Source organism: Hylobates moloch, unplaced genomic scaffold (genome assembly GCF_009828535.3).
Source record: "Hylobates moloch isolate HMO894 unplaced genomic scaffold, HMol_V3 SCAFFOLD_1, whole genome shotgun sequence".
Taxonomy (NCBI): domain Eukaryota; kingdom Metazoa; phylum Chordata; class Mammalia; order Primates; family Hylobatidae; genus Hylobates; species Hylobates moloch.
Window position 1 is genome coordinate 215,742,730 of NW_026652276.1, and position 13,444 is coordinate 215,756,173.

General features: G+C 40.8%; 1 protein-coding gene across 5 annotated transcripts in view; it reads left to right on the forward strand.

Moving 5' to 3' along the window:
* The first annotated feature begins 12,238 nt into the window (after positions 1-12,238).
* Positions 12,239-13,444, forward strand: part of CALD1 (caldesmon 1) — a 193,905-nt gene continuing 192,699 nt past the window's right edge. Inside the window, exon 1 of one of the 5 annotated variants that reach the window (XR_004371240.2) lies at positions 12,239-12,458. The gene's annotated coding sequence lies outside the window, so the exon portion shown is untranslated. The remainder of the gene's footprint in view (positions 12,459-13,444) is intronic. The other 4 variants (XR_004371238.2, XM_032761808.2, XM_032761807.2 and 1 more) reach the window with 4 other exon arrangements.

Here is a 13,444-nt window from a genome sequence, read left to right on the forward strand (position 1 = left end):
TTAGTCCAAATAGCCATTTCTCCCCAGTTATCACCAGACTCAGCAATCTCTTTAAAAATATTTTTCCGATCTTAAAAATAGTCTATCCCCCAAGAGAAATCTCTAGCTTCTTGCCTCTCAGATGACAGTCGGCTAGGCCAAAGCTACAGAACCTCACCCAAAATAGATCAAATATTTTAAATGTTTTCTTATTTGCACCCCTCACAAGTATGCCTGCAATGCAAAGCCAATTATAAGATTGGCTTTTTTATTTTTTTTTCTGAAATGAGTGAAGGGCTTGTTTTCTGGTTAGGAGGGGAGGCCAGACCTCACCAAACAGTCTTGGTTGGATTTCAGACAGGCTTCCTTGAGCATGAACGGGAAGAGGAAACGTGCACGGCTGGGTAAGCACGTGCAGACATGCAGAGCTAAATGGTCTCTCTCAGGACTTGCCATCCTAGAGTCCATCTCTGGTGCCTGTCAGAGCTTCCCCATTAGAACAGCAGTTCTCTAGAGGCACACATCATGTCTCTGATTGTATGAAAGTGACAGTGACAAGATTATAACAAGGACAGAACCTAACACTAAGCCTTGCAGGTAGCAGATGCTCAGATGTTCAGTGAATAAATGAATGAATGAACAAATGAATAGCTGAGAAAAATCTAGCCACAGCTTTGCGTGACTCAGATACCCATTGGGGACTGGGAGAAATTTCTGGAAACTTTTTGCTTTCTCTAAGGTTACAGCAAATCCAACAGCAGTGAATATGGGTGGACTGGGGAGGGTGGAACATGGAGACATCCAGTCATCCTCTATAGCACAAGAAATAAGGAGACAGAGACTTCCTATAGGGAGGCTGAGGGGATGGCCAGTCCTGTTCCATGGAAGTGAGAAACAGTACCGTTCATCCACACTGGGTCTTCTCTGATCATACCCTCTTTCATTTTGTCAGGTCCTCAGCCTTATTCCGGACCATCAGTGTCCTTCTTCTTCCACCTGCCACTCCAGGAGACTGGCCCCATCAAAGTGGGTCAGTGCAGGCTCTGATTTCATCTGCACCTTACTCATAAAACAGGTGGCACCAAGCGCTGAGCAGGTGCTAAGCAGGCTGTGGCTTAAGTTATTACTCCTTAAAGAGTGACTATTGATGTTATGGTGACAAAGCCTTTGTACAAATGTGTGACTAAGCTGAGGACCTCACAGTCAGGGCAGGTCCATTCTCCTGCTAGTTGGGCTGGCCCCAAGTGAGCTACTCTGTTGGCCTGAGGACAAAGAAGCACAGTGGCTTTTCCTGATGCCACAGGAACATCCGAGAAGTAATCTAGAGGACCAGATTACTAGCGCTCTGAGGGGAGAATGTCTCATTTATATTGCAATTAAAAAAAAAAAAGAAACAACAAAAAGCTTAAGAATAATACAACAAACACCTGTGTACATGCTCTGCAGTGTTAACAGATGTAATTTTTTTCATAATTGCTTAAGATCCTCCTTTATACATTGCTGATACATTTTAAATTTCTTAATTTCAAGACCAGTACCATTCCCCTCTCTCCCTCCTTATGGCCAACAACTGTCTTAAGTTTGATGTTGTTCTAGTCCATTCTCATATGCATTCTTAAATGATTCATACAAATGGAATAATTCCAATTGCAACCTGCTTCTTTTTTCCCCACTCAATATGCTTTTGAGTTTCAGGTACATCTAGGTCATTCATTTTAGCTATTATGTGTAATACCCTATCCTATTCCATATACAATATGGTATTAGCTATTATATATTCTTATAATTATACATATATTTGTATAATTAGATATTTAGCTATTATGTTATATATCATGGTTTCTGTAGCCTCTCCCCTGCCAATTGCTATTGGAGCATTTTTAACAATGTTTTTGCTACTGCAAACAATGCTTGAATGAGCTTCCTTTGACATGTCTCTTGGCTTAAGAGTGTGAGGGTGTCCCAAGAAGATATACCTAGAAATGGGATTACAGAATATAGATGTGCATACTGAAAGTCACTAGATATTGTCAAATCACTCAACAAAGTGAATGCACCAATCTACTTTCTTATCCAAAATGTACAAGAATTTGTTTCTGTACATCATCAACAACATTTAGTTTTGCATGATTAAACTTTTTTTTTCTTTACCAATCTGGTTGTCATTGTTTTAACTTGCATTTTTCTGATGACTAATGAAGTTGAACATCATTTCAAGGCTTTTGACCTTTGCAGTGTTCTCCTAAGTGGACTGTTTATCCTATGCCTATTTTTTATTGGGTTTTCTCTTACACACACACTCTCTCTCTCTGTATCAGTTGAGTTGTAGGCATTCCTTGATAGTCTAGATTTTTTTTTTAAGATGGAGTCTTGCTCTGTTGCCCCGACTGGAGTGCAGAGTGCAGTGGTGTGATCTTGGCTCACTGCAACCTCTGCCTCCCGGGTTCAAGCAATTCTCCTGCCTCAACCTCTTGAGTAGCTGGGATTACAAGCATGTGCCAACATGCCTAGCTAATTTTTGTATTTTTAGTAGAGACAGCATTTCACCATGTTGGCCAGGCTGGTCTTGAACTCCTGACCTCAGGTGATCCACCTGCCTCGGCCTCCCAAAGTACTGGGATTGCAGGTCTGAGCCACCACGCCTGGCTGATAGTCTAGATTATAATTCTTTGTTTTAAACATTGAAAACTTTCTCTTGGCTTGTCTTTTCCCTTTGTATATGGTGGCTTTTTTTGAACAGAAATTTTTATTTCTTGATATAACCAAATTTCTTTCTTTAGTTTAACTCTTACTTAATATTTATAAATATTAGTTACCTTTTTCTTTGTAAAAAGAAAAAAATGCTCTCAAACCTCAGTGGCTTACAATAGCAAACATTTGTTTCTTGCTCCCGTCACATGAGGCCTGGGAGATAGCAGCTCTGCTGGTGTTGACTGGACTCATTGGCCCAGCCCCACACCATGTGTCTTCTCATTCTGCAAACTGCAGAGCAGCCACTATCTGGGGAGGATTCGTTTCCTGTGCTGCTATTACAAATTACCACAAACTGGGTGACTTAGGACAATACACATTCCTTCTCTCACAGTTCTGGAGGCCAGGAGTACAAAATCAAGGTGTCAACAGGGTCGTTGGCTTTTTCTGGGGCCCTGAGGGAGACTGCACCCCACGCCTCCCTTCCAGCTTCTAGGGGTCACTGGCAAGCCTCAGCATTCCTTGGCTTGTAGGTGTGTCGCTTCCATCCCTGCCTCTGTATTCTCCCTCTCTTCTCCTCTGCGTCTTGTGTATCTCAAATCTCCCTGTCTTTTTCTTAGAAGGCCATTTGTGGTTGGATTTCAGGCCCACCTGGACAATCCAGTATGATTTCATATTGAGATCCTTAATGATATATACAGAGACCCTATTTCCAAATAAGATCCTATATGTTTGGATAAACATATTGTCAGGGGGCACTGCTCCACCCACTGCATGGGGTATGCTGTTATCATGGCAAAGGGCAGGTGCTCAAGGCAAAAGCAAACATGCGACGCCTCTTTAAGCCTCCCCCATGGACAGGCACGCCATCACCTCTGGCCACATTGCACTGCTCAAGGAAAACCACATGGTCAAGTCCACCTACTTAGAGTGCTGCAAGGAATTCCATTAAAAGAGGGAGGGAATTGGGTAACAATAACCCAATCTATCACAAGCTATATTGTTTGAAAAGTTAAATAATACTATATGACTTTTAACAAATGCAGGAGTCCTCCACGCCACCCCTTCCTTCAACTGCCTCTTCCCCTAAGCAATGGCTCTCAGCTCCTTCTCAGTCTCCTTTTCTGGGCTGTAAATGTTGGGGTGTTAGCTCCCACATCTCTGCTCTTTTCTGTCTGCACTCCCTCAGGTAACTCATTCCTGGTTTTAAATCCTATCTAAAAACTGAGGATTCGCAAATGTGCATCTCAAGCCTGGATCCCTTTTCTGAACACCAGATTTGCATAAGACGCTCCCTCCCCTCACTCCCACTGAATGCCTGGTGGTCATCTTAACATGCCTGAAATATGGCTAATATGATTTCCACCCCTCCCTGCAAATGTCCATCCCCCTCAGGGGTGCCCGTTCTATTCAATACCACTCCCATTCACTCCACTATTCAGACCATAACAGGAGACACTCTTGATTCCTCTCTTTTTCTCACAGTCCTCATCTAAGCCATCAGTGAATCTCCATGTCCTAGAATTAAATGCTCTCTCAGCTCCCAAGCACCGCTGCCCCAGCCCACAACAGCACCTGTCGCCTGGGAGGGGGCAGTCACCTCCTGTTTCTGCCTCTGGCAATCTTACCCCTGTTCTAGACAAGGTAGACACAGTGATTTTTTTTTTTCCTTCCTCAAAATCTTCTAATGACCTTCCATCTTAGAACAAGCCCCGCAGTCCTTACCATGGCTAGAAGCCTCTGGATGACGGATCTGGCCACTGGCTGTGTCTCCTCCCCAAGTCCCCCTGGGCTCGTTGCTATTTCTTTAATATGCACTTGCTGTCCTGCCTTCTGGAAGGCTTTACCTTCATGTAGTCTCACTGCTTGTTCCTTCACTTTATTCATCTCTATGTTGAAAACCTTCTTCAGAAAAGACTTCCCTGTTTCTCCCTATTCCTTTACTCCTTTTTTTTTTTTATATCACTTACCACGGCCTGACATTATATATTCATGTGTTAGCTAATGTGTATATCTGCCTCCCTCCATCAAAATGTATCTTGTTCACAACATCTGGAACAGGCCCTGGCATGTGGTAGAAACTCAGTAGATATTTGTTTAGTGAGTGGATCAAAGAATAAGTGAACTTTTTTTTTTTTTTTTTTGAGACAGGGTCTCACTCAGTCACTCAGGCTGCAGTGCAGTGGTGCAAACGTGACTCACTGTAGCGTCGACCTCCCAGGCTCAGGCTCAGGTGATCCTCCCACCTCACCTACCGAGTGGCTGGGACTACAGCTGTGCAGCACCACCCCTGGCTAATGTTTTACACTTTTTGTAGAGATGAGGTTTCAGCATGTTTTCCAGGCTGGCCTCAAACTCCTGGGCTCAAGCGTTTGAGGGTCAAACGCTTCCCTCAGCCTCCCAAAATACTGGGATTATAGGAGCAAGCCACCGTGCCCAGGCTTACTGTTCTTTTAGGCATTTATTTCCACAAGCCTAAACAACATACTAATTCTGCTATTTATTACATTTTCAGTAGTAGACATGATCTATGATTTCTTGCTGAACAAAATGAAGGTTTGGCTCCCTTCCCCATCATCCTACTAACATGGTCTTTCCTGCTAGCCTCTGAATCTAATTACAACATCTTTGTTTTGGTAAAAATCAATGTGCAATATTTACACTCTTATGATTGTGGTAAATTTTTCTTACAGTTGAACTCTATGGTATCCAATGATTTCCTTTCTTGTACAAATTTTTTTTTAAATTATAATGACCTCAATCTTACATTTACTTATTTTCTATGTACTTATTGCAAGTGCTTTTGCCAAGAATACATTGAATAATCTACCTACCTCACTTTTCCTTAAAACATTCCTCCTGGCATCCACTGTTCCAATATCTAATGGCTGCTTTCTTAATGAGCCATACAGCTATTGTCCTGGGATTTTCTTTTACCATCATGGGACTCTTTCACCTCTATCCTGGGTTTGCATTCTCTGTTTCCTGATTTTTGTCCTCCTTCTTGGTTTCTAATTTTCACCCCAAAGTGTTATTCCCCCATTAGGTGAAGCATGTAAACTTGGAACTTGATAATTTCAGAATGAAATATGTTTTCATTCATTGTATTGGCCCATTGGGCCCTTTGGATCTGGAAACTTGTATCCTTTAGTTTTCAGAAGTCTTCTTTTATTATTTCCTTTGATAATTTTCTTCTTACTATTTTTTTTCTGTCCTCTTTTTTATGTACACTCAGGTGTAATTATGTAGTGTTTTTATCTTTTATCTTTTCTATTCCAGCTTGCCCTTTTCTTCATTTTTCTGTAAGATTTTTCTGAACTTTTTTTTTTAAGACAAGATCTACCTCTGTTGCCCAAGCTGGGGTGCAGTGGCACAATCATGGCTCACTGCGGCCTCCACCACCTGGGCTTAAGCTATCCTCCCACCTCAGCCTCCCTAGGGCTGGGACTACAGGCGCGTGCCACCATGCTCAGCTAATTTTTGTATTTTTCATAGAGACAGGGTTTCGCCCTGTTGCCCACGCTGGTCTTGAACTCCTAAGCTCCTTCTTCTCAGCCTCCCAAAGGGCTGGGATTACAGGCATGGACCACCGTGCCCAGTTGATTTTTCGAAACCTTATCTTGCATTTCTTGAGTTGAATTTTTGTAAATTTCTGCCGTCATACTTTTCATATACAAGCGCTCTTTTCTGTTCTCTGAAAGTGCCTTTTTAAAGCATGATTTTCTTGTTTCGTGGACACAATATCTTCTCTTATCTCACTGAGAATTGTAATTGTAGTTTTCTCCAAGTTTTCTTCCATTTCCTACCCAACCTCTCTTGTGTGTGTGTGTGTGTGTGTGTGTGTGTGTGTGTGTGTGTGTGTGTGTGTTTTCTGTTGTTTGTTATAATCTCTCTTTCCTTAATGTGATGCTCATATTTAAGAGTGAGGTAGGCCGGGTGCAGTGGCTCATGCCTGTAATCCCAGCACTTTGGGAGGCAAAGGCAGGTGGATCACGAGGTCAGGAGATTGAAACCAGCCTGGCCAACATGGGGAAACCCTGTCTCTACTAAAAAATACAAAAATTAGCCGGGTGTGGTGGTGGGCACCTGTAATCCCAGCTACTCGGGAGGCTGAGGCAGGAGAATTGGTTGAACCCAGGAGACAGAGGTTGCAGTGAGCTGACATGGTGCCACTGCACTCCAGCCTGGGTGACAGAGTGAGACTCTGTCTCAAAAAACAAAAGAGTGAGGTACTAAGTAGCCAATTGGAAGTTGCTGCAAATGGGTTACTAAAGTGCACTGGACAATGTCTCTCAAATGTCTGTGAGTTTAGGTCTTTTTTTCCATGAGCATGCCAGTTTCTCTGGAATGGAATCCTTCAGTTTCCCGTCTGTGGGATACAAACCTGATTGTTCGTGTCCTGGGAGCCCTGCAGGGTGAGGCGATTGGAGATGTTCAGTGTTCAACGAGTTGGCTTTCATTTAAACATTTATTTTCAGCATTCAGCCTCTTCCCTGTTCACTGCTTCACCTGGTTCCTCTGAGTCCAGCACTTCAAAGAAGAATCGGAATAAACTCCGAGTTTTCCATCTGGTTGAGAGAGAGATGCTCACCTGGTTGTGTGGGGTAGAAGACGCTATCTGGACTTCTAACTATTCCTTACCCAGACTTTCAACAAATCTGTTTTCTGCTCCACCGCCTGTCCTCAGAGGTTCCTAGGGCTCCCACATGCCGAGCTTTTCCTGATTCTGAGGCTTGAATCGGCGTCCTTCTTGCTGGCATCCTAATTCACAGGACCAGATTTCAGTTTCTCAGCTCTGTTGAGTCAATTTCCAGCCATCTGTCCATTTTCCATAGTCCAAAATTTGGCTGACATCTGGACTCATGCTAATTCCTTTCAGATACTCTTTTGTCTTGTAGGATTTATTTATGATTTTTTATTGCTTTACTAAAGAGAGGTTTGGGGAAGCAGAAATTAATGAGTGTTCTTATGTGATCTGCCGTGTTTAACCATATCCTCAAATTTATCAGTCTTTTCATTTGTTAATTCTGTTTTTTATGTTATATACCCTATGATAAAAAAATTCACCTTCAATTTTTTCTAATCATTTCTGTTTGTTTTTTATATAACCTAGTTTATTATAGTGTGTAGTAGAAACTTTGAATCTAAATTTTCTGTTTCCACAAAATTGATTGTAGCCCTGCCATTAATAGAGTAATCCACCTTTTCTTCTTTATTTGTAATACTTCCTCTAAAAAAATTCATACATGCTTGGGTCTATTTCTAGGCTTTCTGCTTTATTCTATTGATCTATTTGTTTAGTCTTGTGTGAATGAATAGCACTTACCTTAATTAGAATTGCTCTATAAAAAACCTCTTTGCCTATTTTTAGGTCTTTACTTTTAAAATATTTACTATTGTTTTGTCAAGTTCTACAAAATACGTCATTTGGAGATTTTAATTAGAATAATGAATGCAGCAGGGCGCAGTGGCTCACGCCTGTAATCCCAGCATTTTGGGAGGCCGAGGCGGGCGGATCACGAGGTCAGGAGATCGAGACCATTCTGGCTAACACGGTGAAAACCTGTCTCTATTAAAAATACAAAAAATTAGCCAGGCGTGGTGGCGGGTGCTTGTAGTCCCAGCTGCTCAGGAGGCTGAGGCAGGAGAATGGCATGAACCCGGGAGGCAGAGCTTGCAGTGAGCCGAGATCGTGCCACTGCACTCCAGCCTGGGCGGGAGAGCGAGACTCCGTCTCAAAAAAAAAAATAATAATAATAATGAATGCATGGATTACTTTGAGGAGAATGTATATCTTTACAACTTCCAGGTTTTTCATTCATGAAGATGATATATTTCACTATTTAGTCAGATTTTTCATGCCCTTAACTCAAGTTTTATAACTTTCTTGTACATGTTTTGTTACATTTATTCCCAGGTAATGAACACTTTTTGTTATTATGAATAGCATCTTTTTCAATTATATTTAAAAATTAGAGATGGCTGATTACAGAAACTCTAGGTTTTTGCATCTTGAACTTAATTCCAACAATCTTGCTAAGCTCTTCTATTAGTTCCAATATATTTATAGATCCTCTCGAATTTTCTACACAGATAATCATATAGCAAATAAAGATGTTTATTTCTCTTTCTAATCCCAGTGGCTATTTTTTCTATTTATTTGTCTTGGTCAGGTATCTAGCACCTTTTTTTAGTTGTAGAAGAGATAGTAGTTGCTTTGTCTTTTCACTGATTATAATGGGAATGCTTTTAACATTTTATCATTAAGCATGACGTTTGCTATAGATTTCCGGTAAATGCCTCTCATTGTGTTTAAAAAGATTCTATTTCTAGTTTTCCAAGAGATTTTTTTTCTAAAGTGATTACTAAGTTTACCAAGTATCATTCACCTATTGAGACGATCTTTCTCTTTTCTTTTTTATACTTCTCTTATTTATTTTATTTTACTTTTAAACTGCTAATGTTGTACATTTTATCAGTGGATTTTCAGATTTTAAACCATCTCCGGATTGGTCTTATCTCTTTTTTCCACACTGTTGGATTCAATTACTAATTTTTTCATCTGCGTTCATAAGTGCACTTAATCCAAATTCTCTATTGTGTTTGGTACTTCTGTGTCCAATTTTGATATCAAGATTCTACCAGTCAGCTTTTATTGTTTGATAAACCTGGGTGTTGGCAAAGGTTTTATTTGACTAAAAGACTCTGGCAAGGGGTGTTCTGCTGCCTTTTAAAACTTTCAAATCTTCTTTTCTATTGAATAAAGTAGGCATTTTAAGCTGGAAGGAGGTATATTTTTCATGACTAAATGAAGTAACTAATTTTGAATTAAAAAATGGCCTATTTTTACTTTTCCCAAGCTGACATGCAAGCAAAATATAATTTCTTGCTATCGATCTACATGATAGCAAACACTCAGTTGTAACTAAAAAAATATAAAGAACAGTCCAGACATTTCTAAATGTCTTTTTAGATTTATTATGGTTTGATTAGGTAGATCTAGCCTATGATAGACAAGCAGTCCTTTATCTGGGATGATCCAATTGGGAAATATATTTCACAGAAATTTCCTATATAAATCTTGTATATTTTTAGGGCTGTTTACAAATGACCTCTGGAAAAAGTAAATACTATGAAAGTAAAGTTTCCCATGACAGAGATTCAGCAACATGTATCTTTTTTTTCTTTTTATTCCCCTTCCTTTCTTTTTTAAATTCTTGATTGTTTAAAAAAAGTAAAAGGACAAAGAAAGAAGAATTTTTTAATATCATGGTATACACTACATTGAATTTGTTACATTATCCTTCAAACTATATAGTTCCTCCATGATAAGCGTATTTCAAATACAAAAAAATAGGTTGTGTGGTCACTCATCCACTATACCCTATATATGAGATATCCAGAATTTATCTAGGGAAACATACTATTTTTTTTTATCAAAAGACATAACCCAAAAATATTTAGCCATTTATCTTCTAAAAACCATGCAAAATGCAAGTCCCTGCTGTGTTTCCTGTTGATAATATTTTCCCTATTTGTAGCACAACTTTTCTTTTCTCTGGAAAGCTGGTATTTATTTTATTCATAGATTGCAAAATTATACCCTGATGCTGTTCTACCAAAGGGCATTATTTATACAAGCAGGGAGAGTGTGGTTTAGGATATAATCAGCAGCGGTAATGGAAAATAGCACTTTCAAACAGGCCTCACTGAGTTATGGAGAATACCACCTGGAGATCATGCAACCGGAACGTCTCTGGACACAGGTCATATCTCTGCACAGACATCACCGATTGAGCTGTTTTCTGAACTCCCTGATGTCTGTCCTACAATATGTTCAAGCCCAGCAGTTTACCAGACTATATAGTATTATTCTATTTTCCTCCCTGTCAGATATGGGATGTCCCCATCAGCAAAACTGGCCGTGTTACGAAAATTTATTTCTAAATCATTTATCCGGGATCAGAAGACATTTTCCCACAGGAACAATTTTATAAACAGTGGTGTTCCACAAATGCCTGCTTGTGCCACAGTGTACCTGAAATGCAACATTGACTGTAGGATTCCCACCTACCATTATTTATTCTTTTCTCTGGGAAAGTGCATTCCTCTTGGGATGCCTGAGGCTCATCTCTCCCTCTGCCTGGGAGCCTCAGCTATAGCTTTTTTGGGCTGTGCAGCAGTAGCAGTCAGGAAGAGGGGAGGGAAGCAACCTTGCCAAGAAAGAGATGAGTGTAGAGAGTTGATATGGATGCCTCTGGGTAACTTGTTAATGCTGGAAGGCTGAAGAAGGAAACCGACAGTGTGAATTGGCTACTTCCCAACTGTTCTAAAAGAGGCACAAAGGGCAGGGACATTTTCGTAAACAGAGATCATTTCTAAGTCACATCTTCATAAATAGGGAAAGGCGTATAGTAAAACCTCCCATTTTTAAAGACCAATCTATGGACTTGTAATTAGCCAGGAAAAATACTGTGAAACTTCTTGGTCAGTGATGAAACAGTCTCCAAACATATAACAATGAGACATAGATCTTGCACCTATCCGCAGGCCTGACAAATAGTAAGTGCTCGAAAAAAGGGGTTTTCAATTTTAATTAAGTACTAATTGAGTGAATTCTATATTGAAAAGGACAAGACTATATGTGGGCCAGTTACCTTAATTCTCTTTAGCATCTGCTAATTCTGACCCTCTTACAGCACAAGTCCTAACCATGAAGAGTTGGTCGGAGCACTTTCAAGACGTCACCTGAACATTATGTCACCTCTGCGGGATATATGCATCTGTCTACCCCAGCCCAAAGCAGGTGGTAGGTCTCTTCATACCCTCTCTGATGTGCATCAATTTCTAGGAATTTCTAGTACTATCTCCACATCACCAAATCTGAGGAAACAAAAGAGATAAGGAGAGGAAAGTGAAGGCAGCGAGGATATCCAAGCCTGTAGGACCTTAGGTTTATTCCGGCCAGTATTACCTGCTAAAAAAGACCTATGCTTTTGGTTTCCCTTTGGTCGCTTGTTTTTATAACACACGCAGACATATTTTGGGGAGTTGTGCCTCTTTCAGGCTAGAATTTAGTCTGCACAGCAGACCGGGGTCCTGTCTCCTTCAGGTTTTAGAATTGCCTAACAATTTAAACTCATTTTGTACGTACGAGTACTTTGAAAAGAAATATACTATTAAGACTCCCTCTGGTAAGAAGCCTTCCCCACCCCCATGCCCAATAAACTGATCTGTTAACTTTTTATTTCAGAGACTGTGCTTTCTTTTTATTGCTGCATTTGTGTTCTACAAGACAGCCTCTTTCTCCAAGATTAACATTTCTTATGATTGTTCCTGACAATGGATTCACTTCCAGAGGCCCTGCTAGGGATAACCAAAAAAGGGCATGGAGCAGGCTGGTTTTGGCAGCCTGCACGCAGTTTCAGAGTTTTTAGGTCTTGGGTTTTCTGATGAGTGATTTCCTGAGCATGCCTAGGGAATGACAGGCATCTCCACAGGCAGGCTGCATCCACCTTGGCTGGGGTGTCGTCATTGGCTGCCTATTAGAAAAACGACAGGACAATGCATACCACCGCCTGCCGACTGTAAACACAGGGGATATGTGTTCACTTAGCATGGACTTCTGGGAGGGGCCAAGGAAGGGCGGTCTGGAGTTTTATTGAATAGAGCAGTGTGTATTCGGCTGCCTGCCTGCCCGCCTGCTTGCTCTCTGGCTGTGCTCCTGCTTAAAGAAATCAGTCCTTCCTTTCCGACTTAGTCCTTGGGAAGAAGTTTCAGACTACAAGGTAAGGCACACAAGGCTTTCTTTTTTTTCTTCTAGAGAGAATCTGGGGACTTTCTCCGGCTTTCAGTCAACATTCCTGGCTAAGGTAGCTGGAGATGCAAGAATGTTCAAGGCAATAAACCATGCAAACTCCCGAACCTGACTGGGCTTCACTGCCATACGGATATTCCCGGAAGGCAAACAGGATGAGATTTCAAGTTTTGTTTTTAGAGTTGGGACAAGAAGAGTGACCATACAGAGACTTACATTTAGGGAGCACTGGCAACTTTGATTAGGATAGCCTTTTGTTTAGGACAGCCATATGAGATTATACCTGATACCCAAAGGCCAGCGTTAGCAAGCCTGCTGCACCAGACTGCTCACACAGTCTCTTCTGCATCGTTTATTGCCAAAAATTTAAAGAGGTTTTGCTTTAAAAACAAAATCAACAATTCTTTAGGTTGATGAGAAGCCAAAAGGGAATGATCTTTTAACCAAAGGCATTTGCGTTATAGTCTGCTGCCAGTATTTAAAACTAGACTTCCAGAGTTGCAAGGAAATATGGTGAGAGATGGAGAGACCACTAGCACCTAGCACTGGTTGGGTTAATGTCACTGATGGGATATTTGCTAAGACAGAAGATGCCTAGGCTGGTCTGTTTCCTATAAAACCTAATAACAAGAGAATGCATGTGCTAGTGGGTGTGTTTCGAGAAAGTACATTTAACTTCCTACCAAACTATTTTTTAAGAAATCTTATTTTCTCTTTGAAAGTGTGCCTGAGTGTGTCTAGAGAATCTAAAGAGATGTCGATTGGAAATGTGGTTCAGAAAGGAAGGAGGCAGGCTCTTATATCGAGATAGACATATTTGGGTGTCTGAAACAGTAGTACAAGGCAGCTAGTTGGTAGTAGCCTGGAATTCCTTTTAGAAAGAGCTGATGGTAAGGGGTGGGGGAATTTTAGTGCTGTGGCAATACATGGTCAAAAAAAGTGGATGAGAACAAAGTA